Genomic DNA, 22,198 nt, shown 5'->3' with positions numbered 1-22,198 from the left:
GGGTGCTGTCGGAGCAAATTGGCGCCATTTTGAAGCTAGGAGGGGGAAGAGAGCTGCGGGAGAGAGGATACAATTCATTGCAATTCATAAAAACAAGGTAGGAATTATCACAAGCAAACGTTTATTCGTGTGGAATTCGGAGATAATTTCGTGGTGTTGATTTTTGGTGGCGCAACATTTGTCCGGATCTGTCCAGTAAAAGTGGTCCAAATCCGACGGAGCTGCCCGCGTTCCCTTCCCGTGTGTATCGGGCTAGCTAGCTAGCTAGCGGTGTCCGCCTTGCCGCTATTCTTACACTGGGGATAGAGAATGGGGGAAGTTTAGCTAACTAACAGTCTTTTTTTTTTAAACACTAGCTACGGGGTTGTAGCTGGCTATGCAACGAATATATGTACACGTTGTGCGTGGTTGATTTAATGTTCTCAACAAAATAAAATTAATAGTAACAAATGGGGGATTTGCGTGTTACCCAATGTAATTTGTATTGCTAGCTAACGTTAGGTAACTACAGTACACTAACGAGCAATTCAGTCAACTAGTGGCCTTGACATACAACCGTGCCATGACAATACGCACAGACAGCCATTCACCCATATGAAAGCGCCTGCATTTACAACGTAGCTAGCTAATGTAGCTAGTTAGCTAGCTTGCAATAATGGCTAACTTCATGCATACCTCGTGTCCATGTTGAAAATATTAGCTACTGCTCATTGGGTTTTGTGAATTAGCTGGCGTTAACTAGTTAGCATATTAGATTTTCAATTTTGTACGTAGCTGAAGTTTGATAAGGGACGTGAATAATGTACTGTAACGTTAGCCTGGTTTGCTAACTAGCGAGCTAAAGGAAAAGTCGAATGGCATGATTTGATTTAGGACCAATAATTCCAGACAGTTTTTTCGTATTGATGAACTAGCAAGATGTGTCAATGATTTAAGTCATTACCAATGTTTCCAACCATCCTTTTATGAACACATAAAATACTGTCATATTTAGTTATCGCCCACCCCCCATGCATTGCTTTGTCAACAACACAGCTCTCTGTCTTGTAACTTCGTTCTGGATTGATTTAGCTAACGCACATGATTGCACAACCACTCCGTTTCTCCCACATGCTTGTCATAAAAACCCTTTGAAAATGTGCAAATAGTTGAATTGGCTTTTGCTAAAGAGACCTTATGTCAATCTTAAATGTCTACTGCAGCCGTTTTTATCTCAATATAAAATCATTTCTGGGTAACAATTGGGTACCTAACTGTGATTGTTTTCCATTAAAATGATCTAATATAAATAAAAATGGCTTCTTAGCAAAAAGCAATTTCTCAAGTAAGAATTTAGCTAGGACTGTCTGGGAGTGGTCTGAGTGGGGAGGGGAAAACTGAAAACTAGCTGTTATTGGCAGATAGGTTTGGAACTCTTTCTTATAGGTCTGTTAAAGATGCATTCTCAAACGTTCCTTTATTATAATTTCATCCAGTAGTTTTGAAAGTGGTGCACGCCTGAGCCAAAAGTGTTCCTTGTTTTTTGTGTACTATGTCTGTTTTCGTATATGTTTTTTGTTACAATTTTTTTGCAATTCGTATGATATTGTATGAATCCAATTTGTACTATATGTTACAAAATTGTTGTGCTTAGGATCCTGGAGTGCATCTAACTAATTTACCGCCTGGTGATGTCACCAGGCAGACCAGAACAAGCTTAAAAATTGAGGCTGTCTTTTCAAACAGCACTTATACTAAAAGGGCATTATCATTTTCACATTATTATTGTAACCACAGTGTGGCTATATATATATAACACAGGAAAATCTCAATTTTGACTGCACTGAGCCTTTAAGAAACGCACACCTTCACCTAGCTATTAAAAATATTGCCTAGTCAGACCATTACTCTGTTCCAGCTGGCTGATGGGCGTTATTAGATGGGTACTGTTTGGGAAGCACAGAAAATTTGACCAACCTTAACTCGTGGACTCTTCCTCCGATTCAGATAGTTTAATAGTCACAGTGTGCCGGGTTGCAGGTATGATTGCAGGGTACAGTGAAAATCTTAGGCTCCGAGCTCCAACATGCAGGACTAGTGAAATAAAATAATGAAAATGGTAATAAAAAAACCAATATAAATATAAATAGCACTATATACATAACTGTGGCAGTGATGAATAGATAAATGTCCATTGGGTGGAGGCAGAGTAAAGACTGAGGGGGATGTGGGGGTATGATAATAGGGGGAGTAGCAGCATGAGTGAAATCAAAAATGTAATATATATAAATAGTATACGCTATATACATAACCTAATAAAATATTTATTCATCACTGCCACAGTTATGTATATAGATGCTATTTATATTATATATTTATATTACTTTTTTAAATATTTGTTTTTATTTCACTCAATGGTCATTCTGCTTCTCCCCCTGTTGTTATTCCCCCATATATATATATATATATATATATAACACATACATACAGCTCTGGGAAAAAATAAGAGACCACTACAAAATTATCAGTTTCTCTGGTTTGACTATTTATAGGTATGTGTTTTGGGTAAAAATACAATTTTTGTTTTATTGTATAAAGTACTGACAACATTTCCCCCAAATTCCAAATAAAAATATTGTCATTTTGAGCATTTATTTGCAGAAAATGACAACTGGTCAAAATAACAAAAATGCAGTGTTGTCAGACCTCGAATAATGCAAAGAAAATAAGTTAATGTTCATTTTAAACAACACAATACTAATGTTTTAACTGAGGAAGAGTTCAGAAATCAATATTTGGTGGAATAACCCAGATTTTCAATCACAGCTTTCATGCGTCTTGGCATGCTCTCCACCAGTCTTTCACATTGATGTTGGGTGACTTTATGCCACTCCCGGCGCAAAAATTCAGGCAGCTCAGCTTTGTTTGATGGCTTGTGACCATCCATCTTCCTTTTGATCACATTCCAGAAGTTTTCAATGGGGTTCAGGTCTGGAGATTGGGCTGGCCATGACAGGGTCTTGATCTGGTGGTCCTCCATCCACACCTGGTTTGACCTGGCTGTGTGGCATGGCGCATTGTCCTGCTGGAAAAACCAATCCTCAGAGTTGGGGGACAATGTCAGCGCAAAAGGAAGCAAGTTTTCTTCCAGGACAACCTTGTACGTGGCTTGATTCATGCGTCCTTCACAAAGACAAATCTGCCCGATTCCAGCCTTGCTGAAGCACCCCCAGATCATCACCGACCCTCCACCGAATTTCACAGTGGGTGCGAGACACTGTGGCTTGTAGGCCTCTCCAGTTCGCCGTCTAACCATTAGACGACCAGGTGTTGGGCAAAGCTGAAAATTGGACTCATTAGAGAAGATGACCTTTCTACGGTCCAATCCTTATGGTCTTTTGCAAACCTCAGCCTGGCTCTTCTTTGCTTCTCATTGATGAAGGGCTTTTTTCTAGCTTTGCACGACTTCAGCCCTGCCCCTAGGAGCCTGTTTCGAACCGTCCTCGCTGTGCATTTCACCCCAGCTGCCGTTTGCCATTCTTTTTGTAGGTCACTTGATGTCATCCTACGGTTGTTGAGTGACATTCGAATTAGTTGGCGGTCATCCCGGTCAGTAGAGAGTCGTTTTCGCCCTCTGCCGGTCTGTAGCTTTGTTGTCCCCAATGTCTGCTGCTTGACCTTGTTCTTATGAACCGCCGTCTTTGAAATTTTAAGGATGGAAGCAACCTGACGCTCACTGTATCCCTCTGCCAGTAAAGCCAGAATTGAACCCTTCTTTTCCTCACTCAAAACATTCCTTTTCAACTCTTTTGGCATGGTCAATAGTTATTTTTTGATTAATATTACTTTTGAGGTACTATTAGCACTGTTTTTGCCATCCAGCTGGTCCTATTGCAAGAGGATAGTGATGTCCACATCAGTGGTTTTTATACTTTTCCTCGTTAAATAAGATTTGGTTCAGGTGATCACCTAATCAGTACCTAATTCAGTAGAATGAGGTGTGCCTGTGTTGGAATTCAACAGACACTGGAATGGAATGGCTGTCATGCATGTAGAAATGCTGAATTAACGAACATTTGTCAGTCAAAAGTTTGATCACCTACTCATTCAAGGGCTATTCAGCAGTCTGAGGGTAGAAACTATTGGCCAGTCTTTACGTTTTTGCCATGATGCTCCTGTACTGCCTGCATCAGAGAGATTTTGAAGCGGGGAGAACAGGGCGTGGCTGGGTTCCCTGATGCTCTTCCTGGCATTGCTGCAACACCTGGTGTTGTAGGTGTCCTGTAGGGCAGGCAGTGTGCACCCAATGGTGCATCGGCTGCACGTATCATCCTCTGAAGAGCCTTTCGGGTCCGCGGCGGTGGAGCTGTCGTACCAGGCCGTGATGCAGCCTGACAGTATGCTCTCGATGGTGCTCCTGTAGAACACTGAGTGCCCTCGGGGACAGGCCACATTTCTTCAGCATCCTGAGGCTGTCATGCCTTCTTCACTACGGTGCCCGTGTGGTTATACCATTTCAGCTTCTCTGAGCTGTGAACGCAGAGGAATTTGAAATGATTGACCGTCTCCACGGCGGCATGTCCAGCCTGGTTCCTCCTGAAGTCCACAATCAGCTCCTTTGTTCTGCTAACGTTGATGGAGAGGTTGTTTACCTGGCACCACGCCGTCAGAGTGCCTACCTCCTCCCTTTTAGGCTGTCTCATCGTTGTTTTTGACATTGATTTATTAGGATCCCCATTAGCCGACGCCAATGGCGACAGCTAGTCTTACTGAGGTCCGACACATAGCGGAAAAAAAACATTACAGGCAAAATACTTTATCATTTACATTTAAAAACTTTAACATGTAGTGTGTATCTATCAGTTACAAATACATGTCAGTACATACACACAAGTGGGTCACATGGGGGGTGAGGTTTTACTTTCTTTTTTGAAACCAGGTTTGCTGTTAATTTGTGCTATGTAAGATGAAAAGGAGCTCCATGCACTCATGGCTCTGTATAGTACTGTACGTTTCCTTGAATTTGTTCTGGACCTGGAGACTGTGAAAAGACCCCTGGTGGCATCTCTGGTGGGGTAAGTGTGTGTCAATGCTGTGTGTAAGTTGACTATGCAAACCATTTGGAATTTCCAACATTAATGTTTCTTATAAAAACAAGAATTGACACAGTCAGTCTTTCCTCGACTCTTAGCCAAGAGAGACATGCATAGTATTAATATTAGTCCTCTGATTTACCATGAAGAGCAAGACGTGCCGCTCTGTTCTGGGCCAGCTGCAGCTTAACTAGGTCGTTCTTTGCAGCATTTGACCATATGACTGGACAATAATCAAGATAAGACCAAACTAGAGCCTGCAGGACTTGCTTTGTTCAAAAAACCAGAGCATCTCTTTATTACAGACAGACCTCTCCCCATCTTTACAACCATTGAATCTATATATTTTGACCATGACCGTTTACAATCTAAGGTAACACCAAGTAATTTGGTCTCCTCAACTTGTTCAACAGCCACACCATTCATTACCAGATTCAGCTGAGGTCTAGAACTTAGGGAATGATTTGTACCAAATACAATGCTCTTAGTTTTAGAGACGTTCAGGACCAGTTTGTTACTGGCCACCCATTCCAAAACAGACTGCAACTCTTTAAGTGTTTCAGTGACTTCATTAGCTGTGGTTGCTGATGCGTATATGGTTGAATCATCAGCATACATGGACACACAGGCTTTGTTTAATGCCAGAGGCGGGTCATTGGTAGAAATAGAAAAAAGTAGACACCTCCATTTATCCCTTCTCTTTTCAGCTGCAGAGGTCAGAGGTCGTCATCTCCCTAACTGGGCGATGGTCTATGTTCCCACCCTCCTAACGTCTGCGCTAGCTAAACACAAGACTAATATATTTAGAGATATAGTGCAGACTATAGTCGAAATTACATCCATTACATAAATATTTCCTAAATGCTATTGTAAACAACCTTTGAGTAATCGCCCACAGCTTAGTCTGACACTCGGACATTGTATTGATTATCTAAAAGATCTAGCCTACTGCAAATGAGTGTGAACCTAATTGAACTTAGTCTTAATTCAGGTTTGCTGGTTACTGAACTGCACTTTACCCCTATCTACATGATATTACAGTATATCCTTCGCGTTGGACTCATTTCCCGCTAATTGCATTATGGAAAGAACATTTGCGCGTAGCTTACTGCCTTGTGCACATTGCTGTGCTTATAATGGGAAGAAATAATAGTTTATCAGCATTTTAAGCTAAACGTTCTGATCTGTTGCATCTGACTCGTTGCTTTTAAACCTTTTCTTTATGTAGCCTCGGCCTATTGGTTGGATGAGTTTAGGATCTATCGTCCCACAACTGACCCAGAGTCTGTTTAGAATAGTTTAACTTTTCTATGATGTGGGGATAGTAGATTGACATAGGGTAGTGATTTTGCTGTTCGTTACTCGTCTTGTTGGCTGAGGATAAGTAAATGTGGGCATCGGAATTTGGTAAGAAGGGATCTCACATCGTTGCATCCTCGACTTGCATGTTCTGTTAAGATGAGTTGCCATAATCTAAATGTGATTTCTGTCATTATGAGCACCGTGGGTGGACGCCATAATCAGGTTACGGACCCAATGCATATGGGTCCAATACATTTCTCAAATGTCTGGTAAATTTATAATGCTGCCGTTCAAATATCCAGCGCCACATTTTCCTAATGAAAACCCTGACTAGCGCCTATCTGATATCGTAGCACCATGGTAATCTAGCTGGCTAGCTAACACTGCTCTACACTATCCATATTTTTTTTTTTTTTGGCCACATAAACTGAAATTAGGCAAACTATTACAATTTTAGCAACCAGGAAATGGCGGAGAGATTTCTGCATATTGCACCTTTTACACTAAACTAAAATGTGAACAATTCTGGCTAATATGTATTTAAAATAAGACACTTAGACATCTTAGTCCTCAGAATGATAGTTGATTTTTGCAGATTCACCATAGTTTTGTCACTCAGTGTGCTACAGACATTTTAAAACTGTTTTCATAAGAATCTCTCATGTACGTTTAGAAGACATTGGTTGTCTTCCAGGTCGGGAATTGAGGAAAACGTTTTGCAACAGAATTACACCCCTGCTGAACACAACCTTGACAGTCCCCCTTTTCAGTTCTCTCTCCTTTCAGAGCACTCTTGTCCCACTCTTTCTTTCAGTCACCGATCCTCTCTGCCTATCTCTCCTCTCTCTCCTCTTGACTGCAGCAGTGTAACAGTCTGTCTCTTTGTAATGCGTGATGCCTGGCTACATTTCCCTCCAGAAGCTCCCTCCAGATAAGCACATTGACTTCACTCACTGGCATCAGTGACTTGCCAAGTTGCCAACTCTCCCTCCTCCCTCTACCCCTCTTTCTCTCTCGCTCTCAGTCTTCCTTTCTTCTTCTTTCTTTCTTCCCCCCTCTTTCTTTTGCAGACAGACACCCCCCAGTAACCATGGTTATCATGTCTCCAGGGTCACAGTTAAAGGAGAACTCCACCCCAAAACTATATGTTGGTTATTATTTGTCCATTGTTGGTAGTCTCAAAATGTTTTTCATGTCAGCAATCACGTTTTCAAGATATTTCACTTTCGAAATACAGCCGGTATTCTGCGATTTGCGCGCACACGCTCACACGCACACACACTCATGCATAACTGTAATGCTAGAGAGAAAGAGGGGGAAAGAAAGGGAGAGACAGAAAGAGGAGGGAGAGTTGGCAACTTGGCAAGTCACTGATGCCAGTGAGTGAAGTCAATGTTGATATCTGGAGTCTAGGTTAAAGGGAGGTTCATGTCTGTTTACTCAGACCCTTGGCTCCTCTTGTAAGAGGAGAGGTGGAGGGGCAGAAGGGAGGGGGGAAGAGGGGGGAGGAGGGAGAGGGAAGAAGGAGGGGGGGAAGAAGGAGGAGAGGGGAGAGAAGGGAGGGAGAAGGGGGGAGAGAGGGAGGGGAGAAGGGAGGGAGGGGAGAGGGGGAAGAAGGGGGAGGAAGGGAGGAGAGGGGGAAGAAGGGAGGGGCGGGAGGAGAGGGGGAAGGAGGGGAGGGGAAGAAGGGAGGAGGGGAAGAAGGGGGAGAGGGGCGGGAGGAGAGGGGGAAGGGGGAGGAGAGGGGGAAGAAGGGAGGGAAGGGGAGGAGAGGGGGAAGAAGGGAGGGAAGGGGGGAGGGGGGGGGAAGAAGGGGAGGGAAGGGGGAGGAGAGGGGGAAGAAGGGAGGGAAGGGGAGGAGGGGGAAGAAGGGAGGGAAGGGGAGGGGAGGGAAGGGGGAGGAAGGGGAGGGGAGGGGGAAGAAGGGAGGGAAGGGGGAGGGGAGGGGAAGAAGGGAGGGAAGGGGGAGGGAAGGGGAGGGAGGGGGAAGAAGGGAGGGAAGGGGGAGGGGAAGAAGGAGAGGGAAGAAGGGAGGAGAGGGGGTGGGAGGAGAGAGGGGGTGGGAGGAGAGAGGGGGCGGGAGGAGAGGAGGCAGAAGGAGGAGAGGGGAGGAGAGAGGGAGAGGGGGCGGGAGGAGAGGAGGCAGAAGGAGGAGAGGAGAGGGGGCAGCGGGAGGAGGGGGGAGGAGGGAGGGAAGAAGGGAGTGGGGAAGAAGGGAGAGGGGAAGAAGGGAGGGAAGGGGGAGGAGAGGGGGCAGAAGAAGGAGAGGGGAGGAGAGGGGGAAGAAGGGAGTGGGGAAGAAGGGAGGAGAGGGGAAGAAGACAGAGGTGGAGGGCTTGACGGTGCAATACAGTGTGCACACATAGCCACATATGTAGAATATCAGGGTTAGTGTGGCTTTTAAAACAGTGTTAATTGTGGCTATCTTTTTTTTAGGTTCTAGTCTTAGTCATTTTGACTAAAATATCTGTAAGTCTTAGGCAAATTTCTTCTATTTGAATAATGATTTGGTCTAGTTATTGTCAAAATGAGGAACACAGTGGGCCATTTTAGTCAACTAAATGGTCTTTCGTTTCGGTCTCATCACATTTTTTAATTGCCTCATTAACCCTATCAGTCCCGAGACGCCAGCAAAAATGGCCTTTTCATTTATCGGACTTTAATTTATCTGCATGTTCATTTATCCTCACAATTAAGTTTGACCATTTTCTTCTCAGGACAACCAGGGCTACAAGTAGAACACAAATCAATTTGACATAAATAGCTGCATTTATGAGCTTTATTGACAAATGTCATTACAAAAAAATAAGGTCTGCCAAGCAAAAACCTGATCAAAATGAATTTATATTAATGCTGAAAGTACAGAAATTATTTGCTCAGTGGGAAATGAATATCCAACTAGTCAGTGACAACTGTGTGGAGTTGAGTTTGTGACGGCAACTGTGCACGCTTACTACAGCATTATAGACAATATGTCCTTGGATTTCGATCCAAGTGTCTCCCGAGTGGCGCAGTGGTCTAAGGCACTGCATCGCAGTGCTAGCTGTGCCACTAGAGATCCTGGTTCGAATCCAGGCTCTGTCGTAGCCGGCCGCGACCGGGAGACACATGGGGCGGCGCACAATTGGCTCAGCGTCGTCCAGGGTAGGGGAGGGAATGACCGGCAGGGATGTAGCTCAATTGGTAGAGCATGGCGTTTGCAACGCCAGGGTTCGATTCCCATGGGGGGCCAGTATAAAAAAAATTATGTATGTACTCACTAACTGTAAGTCGCTCTGGATAAGAGCGTCTGCTAAATGACTAAAATGTAAATGTAATTTCCTTTGGTCTTCTATGTAGAAGAACCCCTTACCTTCTAACGACTCTTGCGTAGCTTGTGAGCGTCATAGAGAAAAAACTTTTGCGTGTTTGTGACTCTCAGCCTTTCATAGATGGCTTTTAATTGTTTGTAGTTCCAACCATTCGGACTCTACAGATGTTTTTGTAAAAAAAATCCGCCCATGTCTCACAAATACCGCTCTACTTCAGCCCCCGTTAATCAGACAGACTAATGGTTAGTACCAACGGATGCAGAAGAAATAAGACGAATCCCAGAAATCTTTAGCTCACAATATTTTCAAAGGGGTTAGAAGTCCAAATCACGCTGGCGTCGTGGTGGTACTCATTGGGTTAAACTATAGTAAACACAAATCACTGACTTCCATGTGCTCAAAACATGCATAGCCTTGTCCTACCAACATATCTTTCTGTAGAACATCCTATTGCATGATTCTCTTCCAAACAGCCAAATTGGCAAAAAGGACACATTACGCTGCAGCAGATTAAAAACCACACCCTTTTACTGTAGCTATATTGGCATCCAAGTTCTGTCATAATCTCTGAAGCTGGAGACTCTTATCTCCCTCAATAACTTTAAGCATCAGTTGTCAGAGCACCTTACCGATCACTGCACCTGTACACAGCCCATCTGAAATTAGCCCACCCAACTACCTCATCCCTATATTGTTATTTATTTTGCTCTTTTGCACCCCAGTATCTCTATTTGCACATAATCTCTTGCACATCTAGCATTCCAGTGTTAATACTATTGTAATTATTCTGCACTATAGCCTATTTATTGCCTTACCTCCATAACTTGCTACATTTGCACACACTGTATATATATTTTCTGTTGTATTTCTGACTTTATGTTTTTTACCCCATATGTAACTCTGTGTTGTTTTTATTGCACTACTTTGCTTTATCTTGGCCAGGTCGCAGTTGTAAATGAGAACCTGTTCTCAACTGGCTTACCTGGTTAAATAAAGGTGAAATAAAAAAATAAAAAATAAAAAAATAAGTAGTGGTTTGATAGGTTCGCGTCCTATAGGCTAAGGCAGGGTTTCCCCAAACGTGTTTTGTTTTTTGCCCTAGCACTACACAGCTGATTCAAATTATCAAAGCTTGATGATGAGTTCCTTATTTGAATCAGCTGTGTAGTGCCAGGGCAAAAAAACAAAACGTGGACTCATGGGAGGCCCCAGGACTGAGTTTAGGAAACACTGGGCTAGGGGAAGCTAAGCTCATTTCTTTAGCCACCATGGCTTACGGTGCATCAATGTGTTCATATGGCAGAGGCTGGTGTTCTCGCATTAGGTGAATTTAAACTTTTTAGATATTTATCATTTTAGTTCAGGTTTTTTATGATTAACCACATGACGACGATTTTGAAACTAAAACTTTATTGAAATGAAACTGTTCCACAAAAATGTGCGTGTAAAAATCATAACTGTCACGCAGATTGGTAGAAATGGTAGGATAAATTGTAAGCTTCCTCAAACTTGAAACTCACGTGCCGCCTATGGAAACTAACTAGGAATCTGTTATTACCGGAGTCTATACACTGAGTGTACAAAACATTAGGAACTCTTTCCGTGACAGACTGACCAGGTGAAAGCTATGATCCCTTATTGATGTCACTTGTTAAATCCACTTCAATCAGTGTAGATGAAGGGGAGGAGACAGGTTAAAGAAGGATTTTTAAGCCTTGAGACAATTGAGACATGGATTGTGTATGTGTGCCATTCAGAGGGTGAATGGGCAAGACAAAATATTTAAGTGCCTTTTGAACGGGGTATGGTAGTAGGTGCCAGGCGCACCAGTTTGTGTGTCAAGAACTGCAACGCTGCTGGGTTTTTCATGCTCAACAATTTCCTGTGTGTATCAAGAATGGTCCATCACCCAAAGGACATCCAGCCAACTTGACACAACTGTGGGAAGCATTGGAGTCAACATGGGCCAGCATCCCTGTGGGACGCTTTCGACACCTAGTAGAGTCCATGCCCTGAAGAATTGCAAAAAGGGGGGGCGCGCAACTCAATATTAGGAAGGTGTTCCTAATGTTTTGTACACTCAGTGTATATAGTAGGTCTGGGAATTACCAGGGACCTCACGATACGATATTATCACGATACTTAGGTGCCGATACAATATGTATTGCGATTCTCACGATTCTATATGTATTGCGATTCGACGTTCCTGATGAAGACAGCTTGTCTGCATCTGAGCTCCTAGAGTGTGACTCTCCTTTTCTTTTTCAAGTGTTCTACTCCGCTAGCCAGCACCTCTCCTAAACAGGTGTTCTACTCCGCTAGCCAGCACCTCTCCTAAACAGGTGTTCTACTCCGCTAGCCAGCACCTCTCCTAAACAGGTGTTCTACTCTGCTAGCCAGCACCTCTCCTAAACAGGTGTTCTACTCCGCTAGCCAGCACCTCTCCTAAACAGGTGTTCTACTCTGCTAGCCAGCACCTCTCCTAAACAGGTGTGCGTTTCTTTCGCCTCCAGACAAACATACTTCTCACCATGTCTGCTGCAGAGGGATGAGGGAGCCATGAGAAAACAAGTTTTGAACAGTCATGGAAATTTAAAAGTGCTGAAAACTAATTGGACTCCCTATTTAAAAAGAAGATATATCGCGCAGATATTGGCCTTTTCTAGTCACGGCTATCGGCCCTTCTCTATTGGCTTTGCCGATAATCACTCCACATAGCAAAAACATGCAGGCGTAGGTCTACACAATCGTTCTTACTTCTCAAACTATGGGCAGATTTGAGTCATTCAGACAGAACATGCATTGTCGTTTCATCTTTTTTCCTACCCTCGTTCTCCTTGTTAGATATTATGCACATTTATGGCTTAGTAGCAAATGACATCGCCATTGAGCTGCAGCTGAAAAAGTTGTAAAAATAAAAATCCTATCACGGAAAATGACTAAAATACTAGTTTCATAAGCATCCATGATCACAAATCATTACATTACGTTGGACCCATTTGCGTTGAATAGATGTTCTTTTATATTGTCAAACTAAAAGCAGTGCCTATATGGTGTCCTTCCATACAGGCGCGACCTGCTGGAGTGGTGCCTCTATGCAAATGTTGTTGATCAGTAGGCTAATGGAGGTCCCAAATGGAAGTCAAACAGATTGTTTGTTATCTGGAGCACCACAGACTCCACTGATCAGCCAAAACAAGCACCACAGACTCCACTGATCAGCCAAAACAAGCACCACAGACTCCACTGATCAGCCAAAACAAGCACCACAGACTCCACTGATCAGCCAAAACAAGCCCATTAACTCAATGCATGTACACACTCCTATTGCATATGCATTCACCTGTATCGTGAATAGGCCTATGCCATCTTAATTTACCCAGTTAATCAAGAGATGTACCATTCAAATACATGTATTACTGTTATGTAGTTAGATTAGTAAAAACAAAGTAAAATGTTTTGATTTTAAAATGGATGCATTAATGCACATACGGCTGTCTCTGGGAAATGTAGTCATCAACATTTTCAAACATAATGATATTGAATGTCTGCTTAAAATAACGGCCTCAATTTTTATTCCCCCCCTTCACTAATAGATTGGGATGATGCGCTTTCAGATGTCTCTTGAGGTTGCTAGTACTTAGGGGTGCAAACGCTGTCTTCTCCCGTGGAAACGTTGCATTCGGTCTTGTTTGAATGGACACGATAAGTAAAGTGGCTCCAAATGGCCCCTTATTCTACCGGAAGAGTAGCCATGGTGTGTTGCAGCCAAATTGGAGAACGTTTGCCGGGCAGAGAGGTGATTTGTGAATGACCTGTGCATGGTCTTTATTTTTCCACCAATATGAACATTGCAATGAGAAAGCCTTACAAATCTGCTAATGACATGCATGCTTTTGATTGGACCAAACAAATAACACTGAAAAGTTCTTGTCCAGTCCATTTCCTAGTCAGATTTTAGTCGCATAGATAATTTAGTCTTGTTTTCATCAACCGAACTGAAAAATCATTTTCGTTTAGTTAGTTATCTCTGGGATCATTTAGGCAGTTATCGTCTTGTCAATTGCCACAGAAAAATAGGTGTTTGACAAATATTTCCGCCACTATTTTCGTTGACGAAATCAACACTGTGGAGAATAGATCAGATTCCCTGTTCTGTAGAATAGATCAGATTCCCTGTTCTGTTGAATAGGTCAGATTCCCTGTTCTGTAGAATTAGGGAATAATTTCAACTCTATACATTACATTTCTATCTGCAGCATTCTGAGTGTTTCAGTCAAATGACCGAATACACCCCCGGTCCTCACCCCTGGTGTAAGTTGCTGAGTACACCCTTGCTCTGCTCTAGGCTGATAAGGGATTGGGTTCTTCTCTGGCAGCAGCTGTGGGTTGAAACAAGGTCAGAGACAGAACAGTCTGGCAGACTGCCCGTGTGTGTGGCTGCGCTGCCATGTTGAAGCAGGAGGTGATTGTGGTTAAAATCTCAGTGCGGCAGCATATTTCTGGCTGGCTTGGCGGTATTTTGGCTGCTGGGGTAAATGGTAAGGTATAGGCTGACAATAAAGTATAACTAACTAAATAGACAGTGGGGAGAACAAGTATTTGATACACTGTCGATTTTGCAGGTTTTCCTACTTACAAAGCATGTAGAGGTCTGTCATTTTTATCATAGGTACACTACAACTGTGAGAGACGGAATCTAAAACAAAAATCCAGAAAATCACATTGTATGATTTTTAAGTAATTAATTTGCATTTTATTGCATGACATAAGTATTTGATCACCTACCAACCAGTAAGAATTCCGGCTCTCACAGACCTGTTCGTTTTTCTTTAAGAAGCCCTCCTGTTCTCCACTCATTACCTGTATTAACTGCACCTGTTTAAACTCGTTACCTGTATAAAAGACACCTGTCCACACACTCAATCAAACAGACTCCAACCTCTCCACAATGGCCAAGACCAGAGAGCTGTGTAAGGACATAAGGGATACAATTGTAGACCTGCACAAGGCTGGGATGGGCTACAGGACAATAGGCAAGCAACTTGGTGAGAAGGCAACAACTGTTGGCGCAATTATTAGAAAATGGAAGAAGTTCAAGATGACGGTCAATCACCCTCGGTCTGGGGCTCCATGCAAGATATCACCTCGTGGGGCATCAATGATCATGAGGAAGGTGAGGGATCAGCCCAGAACTACACGGCAGGACCTGGTCAATGACCTGAAGAGAGCTGGGACCACAGTCTCAAAGAAAACCATTAGTAACACACTACGCCGTCATGGATTAAAATCCTGCAGTGCACGCAAGGTCCCCCTGCTCAAGCCAGCGCATGTCCAGGCCCGTCTGAAGTTTGCCAATGACCATCTGGATAATCCAGAGGAGGAATGGGAGAAGGTAATGTCTGATGAGACAAAAATAGAGCTTTTTGGTCTAAACTCCACTCGCCGTGTTTGGAGGAAGAAGAAGGATGAGTACAACCCCAAGAACACCATCCCAACCGTGAAGCATGGAGGTGGAAACATCATTCTTTGGGGACGCTTTTCTGCAAAGGGGACAGGACGACTGCACCGTATTCAGGGGAGGATGGATGGGGCCATGTATCGCGAGATCTTGGCCAACAACCTCCCTTCCCTCAGTAAGAGCATTGCAGATGGGTCGTGGCTGGGTCTTCCAGCATGACAACGACCCGAAACACACAGCCAGGGCAACTAAGGAGTGGCTCCGTAAGAAGCATCTCAAGGTCCTGGAATGGCCTAGCCAGTCTCCAGACCTGAACCCAATAGAAAATCTTTGGAGGGAGCTGAAAGTCCGTATTGCCCAGCGACAGCCCCGAAACCCTGAAGGATCTGGAGAAGGTCTGTATGGAGGAGTGGGCCAAAATCCCTGCTGCAGTGTGTGCAAACCTGGTCAAGACCTACAGGAAACGTATGATCTCTGTAATTGCAAACAAAGGTTTCTGTACCAAATATTAAGTTCTGCTTTTCTGATGTATCAAATACTTATGTCATGCAATAAAATGCAAATTAATTACTTAAAAATCATACAATGTGATTTTCTTGATTTTTGTTTTAGATTCCGTCTCTCACAGTTGAAGTGTACCTATGATAAAAATTACAGACCTCTACATGCTTTGTAAGTAGGAAAACCTGCAAAATCGGCAGTGTATCAAATACTTGTTCTCCCCACTGTAGGCTAACAAAGTATAACTAACTAAATATAGGCTGACAGTAAAGTATAACTAACTAAATATAGGCTAACAGTAAAGTATAACTAACTAAATATAGGCTAACAGTAAAGTATAACTAACTAAATATAGGCTAACAGTAAAGTAGAACTAACTAAATATAGGCTAACAGTAAAGTAGAACTAACTAAATATAGGCTAACAGTAAAGTAGAACTAACTAAATATAGGCTAACAGTAAAGTAGAACTAACTAAATATAGGCTAACAGTAAAGTAGAACTAACTAAATATAGGCTAACAGTAAAGTAGAACTAACTAAATATAGGCTAACAGTAAAGTAGAACTAACTAAATATAGGCTAACAGTAAAGTAGAACTAACTAAATATAGGCTAACAGTAAAGTAGAACTAACTAAATATAGGCTAACAGTAAAGTAGAACTAACTAAATATAGGCTAACAGTAAAGTAGAACTAACTAAATATAGGCTAACAGTAAAGTAGAACTAACTAAATATAGGCTAACAGTAAAGTAGAACTAACTAAATATAGGCTAACAGTAAAGTAGAACTAACTAAATATAGGCTAACAGTAAAGTATAACTGATGCAGTTATATTGGGGATAATGGATGGATGCATAATCCTATGTGACCCAGGCTGCGTCCCAAATGCCATCCTATTCGCTATATAGTGCACGACTTTTGGCCCAAAGACTATGTGTGAAATAGGGTGCCATTTGGGACGCGGCCCCCAGATTACTGGTAAGCCTTTTCCTGGACCAGAAAACACTGTCAATAGAGCTTCTCCATTGCTTTCTAATCCAGGAGTAGGCTTCCTCTGGATCCAGGGAACTGTCCTTATATACAGTGGGGAAAAAAAGTATTTAGTCAGCCACCAATTGTGCAAGTTCTCCCACTTAAAAAGATGAGAGAGGCCTGTAATTTTCATCATAGGTACACGTCAACTATGACAGACAAATTGAGAAAAGAAAATCCAGAAAATCACATTGTAGGATTTTTAATGAATTTATTTGCAAATTATGGTGGAAAATAAGTATTTGGTCACCTACAAACAAGCAAGATTTCTGGCTCTCACAGACCTGTAACTTCTTCTTTAAGAGGCTCCTCTGCCCTCCACTCGTTATCTGTATTAATGGCACCTGTTTGAACTTGTTATCAGTATAAAAGACACCTGTCCACAACCTCAAATAGTCACACTCCAAACTCCACTATGGCCAAGACCAAAGAGCTGTCAAAGGACACCAGAAACAAAATTGTAGACCTGCACCAGGCTGGGAAGACTGAATCTGCAATAGGCAAGCAGCTTGGTTTGAAGAAATCAACTGTGGGAGCAATTATTAGGAAATGGAAGACATACAAGACCACTGATAATCTCCCTCGATCTGGGGCTCCACGCAAGATCTCACCCCCGTGGGGTCAAAATGATCACAAGAACGGTGAGCAAAAATCCCAGAACCACACGGGGGGACCTAGTGAATGACCTGCAGAGAGCTGGGACCAAAGTAACAAAGCCTACCATCAGTAACACACTACGCCGCCAGGGACTCAAATCCTGCAGTGCCAGACGTGTCCCCCTGCTTAAGCCAGTACATGTCCAGGCCTGTCTGAAGTTTGCTAGAGTGCATTTGGATGATCCAGAAGAGGATTGGGAGAATGTCATATGGTCAGATGAAACCAAAATATAACTTTTTGGTAAAAACTCAACTCGTCGTGTTTGGAGGACAAAGAATGCTGAGTTGCATCCAAAGAACACCATACCTACTGTGAAGCATGGTGGTGGAAATATCATGCTTTGGGGCTGTTTTTCTGCAAAGGGACCAGGACGACTGATCCGTGTAAAGGAAAGAATGAATGGGGCCATGTATCGTGAGATTTTGAGTGAAAACCTCCTTCCATCAGCAAGGGCATTGAAGATGAAACGTGGCTGGGTCTTTCAGCATGACAATGATCCCAAACACACCGCCCGGGCAACGAAGGAGTGGCTTCGTAAGAAGCATTTCAAGGTCCTGGAGTGGCCTAGCCAGTCTCCAGATCTCAACCCCATAGAAAATCTTTGGAGGGAGTTGAAAGTCCGTGTTGCCCAGCGACAGCCCCCAAAACATCACTGCTCTAGAGGATATCTGCATGGAGGAATGGGCCAAAATACCAGCAACAGTGTGTGAAAACCTTGTGAAGACTTACAGAAAACGTTTGACCTGTGTCATTGCCAACAAAGGGTATATAACAAAGTATTGAGAAACTTTTGTTATTGACCAAATACTTATTTTCCACCATAATTTGCAAATAAATTTATTAAAAATCCTACAATGTGATTTTCTGGAATTTTTTTTCTCATTTTGTCTGTCATAGTTGACGTGTACCTATGATGAAAATTACAGGCCTCTCTCATCTTTTTAAGTGGGAGAACTTGCACAATTGGTGGCTGACTAAATACTTTTTTTCCCCACTGTATTAGGGTTGGGCGGTATCCAGATTTTCATACCGTCATTCCGTAGTCTGCATTAGGGTGACAAATGTAACATTTTGCATACTGTTTAAACTGCACTTTAAAAAAAATTGTTTTTCCGTTAAAATTGTAAGAAAAAAATAATGAAATTCCACATCAATTCACAATGCAGAATAATGGTCCTATTATGAATGTATGACCGAAAGCGCCTCGGCTACGCCATGTTTGTTTGTAAGGGTACACTACGGCTTTTTAAATTCCGACACGAAACCCTCTCTGGCGAAAGTTTTGAAGCGCCTCTTAACGGGCATTTCACTAGTCTGTAAAGGAATACCGCTTCTGAAGCGGGACTAACGTTCATCACCAGAACTGTTTATCAAATAATCTTGTGCAGCCTGCCTGCCTGCTGCCTGCGCGCAGATCACTCTCCTAAAAAAAAAAAGTACTTTAAAATGTGTTAAATACCGTGACTTACCAAGACATTTAGTAAAAATAAAACATATTGCGCTAGGAATCGACTCCTAAAATGCAGTCCTTTTGGAACGAGGGAGACCAATTAGTTGGCGTACTTCTGAGAACGCAAACAATCGCATCTTTCATAGCGAGAGCTAGTGAGGGACTGCGAGAGAAGGGGAGGGGCACAGTACAGGCAGGTCAGCCACCATGCACTAGGCCTATCTATCGGCAAGCAAAAGCTGTACTCTCAATGGAATGCTGTATTTAGCCATTTCTTGGCTTGCAACGTCTCACAATTTAAGTAATAATAATAATATGCCATTTAGCAGACGCTTTTATCCAAAGCAACTTACAGTCATGCGTGCATACATTTTTGTGTATGGGTGGTCCCGGGGATCGAACCCACTACCTTGGTGTTACAAGCGCCGTGCTCTACCAGCTGAGCTACAGAGGACCACAGTAAAGCAGGGCCTATCATCAATGAATAGGCTAGGATGTTCTACACGAAGCAGACTGAAGACTGAACACACTGCTTCGCATCATTCGTAAACAGAAAGCAGGCGAGCCAGCTGCACTGTGATTTTAATTTTGTGGTGGGGGGGGGACAAAACAAAACTGTTTTCCGATAGGAATTTTTCTTAACGTTAAGGCGACCAAATTTCGTTTTAACGTTCACACCCCTAGTCTGGATAATGGAATGGGAGTGTGAAAGAGGACAGGGATTTTCTGGCGAGCACTACCAGCCTAGACACACTGTCCAAAATACCATTACCTCACACTCAGAATAGCCTACCTGGTTCAGTGTTTTTTTTAAAGTATTTTTTATAATTTTTTTTAGGGGGTAGATCAGCTTTAATATTGCGGATAGATTGTAACTTTCAATGTAATTGTCTGCATCACTTCCAATCCCCCATATATATATTTTTGTGTGTATATATATATATATATATTACATACAGTGAGGGAGAAGTATTTGATCCCCTGCTGATTTTGTACATTTGCCCACTGATAAAGAAATGATCAGTCTATAATTTTAATGGTAGGTTTATTTGAACAGTGAGAGACAGAATAACAACAAAAAAATCCAGAGAAACGCATGTCAAAAATGTTATAAATTGATTTGCATTTTAATGAGGGAAATAAGTATTTGACGCCCTCTCAATCAGAAATATTTCTGGCTCCCAGGTGTCTTTTATACAGGTAACGAGCTGAGATTAGGAGCACACTCTTAAAGGGAGTGCTCCTAATCTCAGTTTGTTACCTGAATAAAAGACACCTGTCCACAGAAGCAATCAATCAATCAGATTCCAAACTCTCCACCATGGCCAAGACCAAAGAGCTCTCCAAGTATGTCAGGGACAAGATTGTAGACCTACACAAGGCTGGAATGGGCTACAAGACCATCGGCAAGCAGCTTGGTGAGAAGGTGACAACAGTTGGTGCGATTATTCGCAAATTGAAGAAACAAAAAATAACTGTCAATCTCCCTCGGCCTGTGGTTCCATGCAAGATATCACCTCGTGGAGTTGCAATGATCATGAGAACGTTGAGGAATCAGCCCAGAACTACACGGGAGGATCTTGTCAATGATCTCAAGGCAGCTGGGACCATAGTCACCAAGAAAACAGTTGGTAACACACTACGCCGTGAAGGACTGAAATCCTGCAGCGCCCGCAAGGTCGCCCTGCTCAAGAAAGCACATATACATGCCCGTCTGAAGTTTGCCAATGAACGTCTGAATGATTCAGAGGAGAACTGGGTGAAAGTGTTGTGGTCAGATGAGACCAAAATGGAGCTCTTTGGCATCAACTCAACTCGCCGTGTTTGGAGGAGGAGGAATGCTGCCTATGACCCCAAGAACACCATCCCCACCGTCAAACATGGAGGTGGAAACATGCTTTGGGGGTGTTTTTCTGCTAAGGGGACAGGACAACTTCACCGCATCAAAGGGACGATGGACGGGGCCATGTACCGTCAAATCTTCGGTGAGAACCTCCTTCCCTCAGCCAGGGCATTGAAAATGGGTCATGGATGGGTATTCCAGCATGACAATGACCCAAAACACACAGTCAAGGCAACAAAGGAGTGGCTCAAGAACAAGCACATTAAGGTCCTGGAGTGGCCTAGCCAGTCTCCAGACCTTAATCCCATAGAAAATCTGTGTGGGGGGCTGAAGGTTCGAGTTGCCAAACGTCAGCCTCGAAACCTTAATGACTTGGAGAAGATCTGCAAAGAGGAGTGGGACAAAATCCCTCCTGAGATGTGTGCAAACCTGGTGGCCAACTACAAGAAACGTCTGACCTCTGTGATTGCCAACAAGGGTTTTGCCACCAAGTACTAAGTCATGTTTTGCAGAGGGGTCAAATACTTATTTCCCTCATTAAAATGCAAATCAATTCATAACATTTTTGACATGCGTTTTTCTGGATTTTGTTGTTGTTATTCTGTCTCTCACTGTTCAAATAAACCTACCATTAAAATTATAGACTGATCATGTCTTTGTCAGTGGGCAAACGAACAAAATCAGCAGGGGATCAAACACTTTTTCCCCTCACTATATATATATATATATATATATATATATATATATATATAACATATATACATGCATATCCTTTTTTAAAAATATGTTCCTTTATTACTTTCCAACCCCACCACCCCTTCCCTAATTGGAGTAAACTAGTGAACAACAATACTTAGACCTCTACTTCCAGCTTATACATAATATATACATTTTATGGACGCAGTCTATTTTACAATAGTTCTATATTGTTTGTTTTTTCTCCTGAACTTCCTCTACTCTCAACATCTCTGATCATTTTCATGATGCCCAACCGGTTTGCTTCTATATGCCATGTCTTTCTAACTGTGCCCTTTCACAAAAGCTCCCAACCTATAACCTATATACTTATTATGGACACAGCATGTTTTACATTAGTTACCTTGTTGTTATTAGTTGTTATTAGTCCCATCCTTCAGCTCCATTCAACACCTCCCATCTCTGAACACCATCCATATTGGATTTCTATTTGCCATATATTTTTCAACTGTACTGTGATGTTTCACAAAGGTTCTGAACCTTTCTATTCTCATTGTTTCTACAGATTGTAAATTGAAAATAAACATTTTTACTAAAAGTATTATTATATTATTGATCAATTGACTATGACTTTTCAGATCACCCAGTAATGTTATCTGCAGGGTTAGCTCCAGGTAAATATTGCAATCCTTCAGCCATTGAACAATTCTAAGTTTTGAATACCTGGTTCAGTGTTTCACAGGCTCTCCATGCATTACATTTTGTATGACAGTGTATTTTCTCTTTTGCGTTTATTGGATTGGTTGAAATGTATTCTTTCTCTCCTTTTCTCCGGAGAGAGGGATTCTCTGGTGAGCGCTATCGTCCCAGA

At 42.5% G+C, this 22,198-nt stretch overlaps 1 protein-coding gene across 1 annotated transcript in view; it reads left to right on the top strand.

Moving 5' to 3' along the window:
• Positions 1–22,198, top strand: part of LOC121542020 (sister chromatid cohesion protein PDS5 homolog B-like) — a 101,287-nt gene continuing 79,089 nt past the window's right edge. The window contains exon 1 of the mRNA XM_041851444.2: positions 1–97. The gene's annotated coding sequence lies outside the window, so the exon portion shown is untranslated. The remainder of the gene's footprint in view (positions 98–22,198) is intronic.

This window comes from Coregonus clupeaformis, unplaced genomic scaffold, assembly GCF_020615455.1.
Source record: "Coregonus clupeaformis isolate EN_2021a unplaced genomic scaffold, ASM2061545v1 scaf1226, whole genome shotgun sequence".
Classification (NCBI taxonomy): Eukaryota; Metazoa; Chordata; class Actinopteri; order Salmoniformes; family Salmonidae; genus Coregonus; species Coregonus clupeaformis.
Note: the sequence above shows the minus strand (reverse complement) of the source record. Positions and strands in the feature narration are given on the sequence as shown.